The following is a 4,865-nucleotide window of genomic DNA, read 5'->3' as shown; positions in this document are numbered from 1 at the left end:
AGATCATGATGCAAATGAAAGGGACAGAGGGGAGAGAAACAGAAAATAAGTGAGTAAAATTTGGTAAGGGATTAAATAGGGTAAAAAAAAGCATCAAATGTGACTCCAAAGTCTTGACCCAGGGAAAGTAGGTGTGTCAGAAACAGAAAACAGGAAACCCAGGAGGAGTTGCTGGGGAGGGAGGGAGTTGTTGAGTTTGAGGTGCCGGGGGCAGGCAGATGGTTGGTGCAGAGGAGTTATCCAGATCTCAGGCGAGAGTGACTATAGCGGGAGAGTGAGAGATGAGAAGGGAGAGCGTGAGATGAGAAGGGAGAGCAAGTGGACTAAGACCAGCACAGGGACTTGGGTCATCATCTGGGAGGGGAGGGATTTGGATGCTCCCAAGGAGTGGTGTTGAGATGGTAAAGGTGAACAGAGGCAAGAGAAACCAGAAAAAGGAGCCCAGAGAAGATGAAGGACTGAGGCCCTACTGGTTTCTGAGCCCCCAGCACGTGCTCAGCAGATGCCTGTGGAATGTATCTGAGGGAGAAAGCATATACTTGATAAAGAGTTCAGGTGGCATAAATTATTGTGGGACGCTAGAACAATTCTCTTACCTAGGGTCACGCCACTACATTTTTGTAATTCTGGTATGAAAATTAGAAATGGATGAGGTATAGGGTTTGAGGAAGGAGGAGCTGGGAAGAGAGAGTTAATGGATAACATCCAAGTACAGGCCTATAATCCCGGCACTTTAGGAGCCCGAGACGGGAGGATAACTTGAGCCCAGGAATTCAAGATTAGCCTGGACAACATAGTGAGACCCTGTCTCTACAGAAAATTGAAAACAAATTAATGGGGTGTGGTGGTGTGCACCTGTAGTCCCAGCTACTCAGGAAGCTGAAGCAGGAGGATTGCTTGAGCATGGGAAGGTGAAGCTTCGGTGAGTGGTGATCACACCACCTCACTCCAGCCTGGGCAACAGGGTGAGACCCTGTCTCAAAAAAGAAAAAAAAAAAAAAAAGGGAGAAAAGATCATTGCCCAAAATCCAAAATGAAACTTCCTGAAAAATTGATGGATTTCAATCATTTCTATCTATTTTTCAATGGTCTGATGACCTTGTGTTGAAGGACACGCACGGTTTATTTCAAAAGGAGATTCCTGGGCCCTTGGCTCGATTTCATGAATTAAAGTACTAGTGCTGAGGCCCAGAACTCGCCTATTAAACAAGCTCCCTACATCATGCGTGTGCCCACCAATATGCGGGAACTTGTCTCCATTATCCTCAGAGGGCTGATTGTATTCTTTCACATAATTTCCTCTGGAAACATTGAAGAGGGGTTCTTGTGCCCATCTGTTAGGAAGAAAATCAGCCATTTCAAAGCATGCTGCAAATCTGAAGCCTTCCAGGCACCACTGGTGAGATAAAGGATAGAATCCAGGTGGTATCTCCTCTCCTTATAACTAGGCCAAAGATAGCAACTAGGAAGGTTTTTGCTCCCGCCCAGGAGGACTCACTGCTGGATCTCACTTCTGCAGTGCTTGCTGGTATCATGGCAGGGAAGAGACCTGCCCCTCTCTTTCCAGCCTCCCAAGGAAGCCTCTCCACAAACCTTCTTTCAGAATCATAAGAGCAAAGTGACTCCCATTCGTAGGACTCACAGTGTGACATCAGGTTTGTGGGCAGGGAAGGAAGGTAAGCTCCATTTCCTCCTATCATGGTGTATGGCCTTCAGGCTGCAAATGTGCATGCCTGACTGCCTGAGCCCTTTCTTGGGATCAAAGTCATCTGGTTCCACCCACAGACATCATAGCTGCCCTTGCAAGAATGTCCTGAGCTAGGCGTGGAGGTGCATGCCGATAGTCCCAGCTACTCAGGGGGCTGAGGCAGGAGGATTGCTTGAGCCCAGGAATTCAAGTCCAGCCTGGGTAATATAGCAAGACCTCATCTCTAAAAATAATAATAATAAATACATAAACAAAAAATAAGAATGCCCTCAGTTTAGGGTTGAGTTTTGACAAAAAGGCATCCACATCTCTCAGGCAATACAAGAGCAATGAAACTGACTTTCATGTCTCTGTTGATGGTGTACACATTGCATCATTAAAGATTGTTTGGGCTGCAACCAGCTGAAGATCCCATGACCCTTGACTTAGAGCACTAGGAAGGGCTCAGGGTGGGTTCTGTGGCTTTGTGATAACCCCAAGGGCCGGGGCTCTTTCTTTCTTGCTACTCTACCATGTTTGGTGTGTGAGCAAAATCCTGCTTTCTAGTCAAAGATGACCACTGTGTTTCCTTTCCCACCATGGCAACCCAAGTAGTAGACGAGGGAGTCTTGGTAAAGGGCTTCCTCCCGCTGAAGCTCTCTCATCAGGGAGAGGGACCTTCCCTAGAGGCAGGCCCTGATCACATGGTGATTCCAGGGCCTATGACAGCAAAAGGTCAGTCACTGCCATACACCAGGGTTCTGTTATTAATGAAAGGGGACTGGCCACTGGTAGGCCATAAAAATGCATCCCACATGGGGAATAGGTATTAATGAGTAAAGAATTCAAAGGACTTCATTTCCTCCCACCAGAGCATTGCACCCAGAGGAGAAGCACGTGTGGACAGGGAGCAGCACGAAGGTGAAATCAGAATCTGTCCTTGGAGCGCTCCTGGAAGTACGAGCAGGGGTGCAGTCAGAACGGCCTGACTTTCTGACCCTGTGACTGAGCCACAGGGGTCTCTTCTATGAGTCACTGTGCTTCTTCAATCTTGCCATCACTGTGTTGAAAAAGCCTCCCTGGGCCTTTGTGGTAAAGCCATTGGCAGAGTATCACAGTCTTTCCAATGTACCAGTCCCACAGGGACCAGCCCTGGCTCCTTGGTTCATCATCACACAAAAAAGGCTCCAGAGTGATGAGTGGAGGGAACAGGTATACAAGCCAGGAGAGACTTCAGGGACGGGGCATGGCCCTGAGAAGCTCCACATGCAAAACAGGGTTGTGATAGTCTGGAAACCCAGCTGCAGGGAGGTGGGCAGCCAGGAGGTGGGCTGGGGCCATCAAGGGAGTGACTGACTGCGACGGCAGGCTCAAGGTGAAACCTTGAGAGGCAGATTCCGAGGTCCTTGGATTCTTGCCTGTTGCAGCAAACGGAGGAGTGAGGCAGAAAAGTCCCCTAGGGCTGTCTTCTACTCTCTCCTCCAACAGATTTTCACTGAGCGTTTGCCATGAACCAGAGACTCTGTTAGCTGTCAAGGTTTCAAGGGAAGGTAGAAAAGACAAAAGCAAACCAATGATAAAGATATCCATTGTCTTTTAGTGACTCTCATACTCTCTCCCTTTCTTTTTCATTCTGTTCATCCCTTTGTCATTATCTAAGGCTCGTTTTGTGCCAAATGCTTTTATACATCATCTCATTCAAATCTCTCTGAGGTTGCAAATGCTATTTTTGTTTTACAGCTGTAAAAACTAAGGCCAGAGGGAAAGAGAGTGACCCAGGGCCCCACAGCTAGCGAGATTCAAATCCACAGGGTCTAGCTTAGTGACAAAGCTGGCACATTTCTTCCCCTCCTTGTGCCTGCTGAGGTTTTTTGTTTTGTTTTGTTTCCTTTTTTTTTTGGTTTTTAACATTTACAATATTTTGCTATTTTTTCCTAATCAGGCAATATGCAGAAATATTTTAACAATCAACTAGTTTAAGATTTATGAAAAACAGCACTTTCTTGCCCACCTTCTCCCGATTCTTCCTGCTCCCCAGAGGCAACCACTTGCAAATGTTAGCCGGTTCAATTCCACATGTAATAGGAGAATGGCAATTTTTATCGATGTGTTGATTTGAGATATTTGGCATCTTCCAGTGATGAAGTTTTGTCTCTCTCTACTGGACACCATCTGCCTCTTCCAGATGTATTCTTCTCATCCTGGGCATTCCACCAAGAGGCTGACCTGTATGAACGCAGTGGACAGGCTGCCTGATCACTGGCTTCGGGGTTGGGTGTGGTTCATGAGAGGCATCGGCAGGAGACTGGACTGGAGGGGGATGCAGGGGCCAGAGCGTTTACTCTCCTAGATAAACCCCTTCCTCCTCTTCTGGCAGGCAGTACTCTCCATATAGCTGCTCCCTTAGGTTCTAGAAATTGCTCCCCCTTGCCCTTGAGCTCTCATGCCTAGAGGTGGCACTGACTGCCTGCTACTGTCAGTGCTAGGTACTGCACTCTTTGCTTTCCTAAACCCTTTTCACACTTTTAAGAATAGTCCATTCATTGCAATTCGATACCACTTACCCTTACACCATCCCCATACACCATACGCTCCCCTTCCAGTATCCTCTCAATATAATTATATCATCTTTGTTGACATCATTAGTTGGACTGTATTTACATTATTAAACTATATAAATATTGCTTACTACATAGCCAAGTAGAGAGTTATCAGTCGTGATTACATTTCCTTTTCTAAACTAATTTTTGTTTTTCCTGCATTTAACTGCCTACTTTAGAAAAAGACTTAGTTTTCAATATATTGGTCTTTAATTCTTTCCATACACACCATCAGATATGTTAAATGCATTTACATGTTGTTTTCCTGTTTCAAACGTTGTAAATTCTCTGTATCTTTTTCTTTGGGTGGGGGGCAAGTGTGAAGTAAACCAGCCTCCAGAATAAATAGAACTCAATGTTATGGATTCTGAAATTAAAATCTTAACAAATTAACAAAGTGATGAAAACAGGAAGTTTAGCTCCCAAGGATTCTTTATTGGTCTTAAAGGTTTTGCTCCCTTTGGCAAATATTGTGACCATTTTTTAGATGCTACTTACTCTACTAGACAAATACTATGACCCCTTCCTTTTTTTTTTTTTTTTTGAGACGGAGTCTCGCGCTGTGTCACCCAGGCTGG

At 45.7% G+C, this 4,865-nt stretch overlaps 1 pseudogene across 1 annotated transcript in view; it reads left to right on the top strand.

Moving 5' to 3' along the window:
• Nucleotides 1-398: 398 nt before the first annotated feature.
• Nucleotides 399-4,865, top strand: part of LOC105542910 — a 25,259-nt pseudogene continuing 20,792 nt past the window's right edge. The window contains exon 1 of the transcript XR_001006551.1: nucleotides 399-515. The product of XR_001006551.1 is annotated as a 60S ribosomal protein L3 pseudogene (transcript). The remainder of the gene's footprint in view (nucleotides 516-4,865) is intronic.

This window comes from Mandrillus leucophaeus, unplaced genomic scaffold, assembly GCF_000951045.1.
Source record: "Mandrillus leucophaeus isolate KB7577 unplaced genomic scaffold, Mleu.le_1.0 Scaffold27, whole genome shotgun sequence".
In the NCBI taxonomy this organism is placed as follows: domain Eukaryota; kingdom Metazoa; phylum Chordata; class Mammalia; order Primates; family Cercopithecidae; genus Mandrillus; species Mandrillus leucophaeus.
This window is presented reverse-complemented; position numbering and strand designations above follow the sequence as displayed.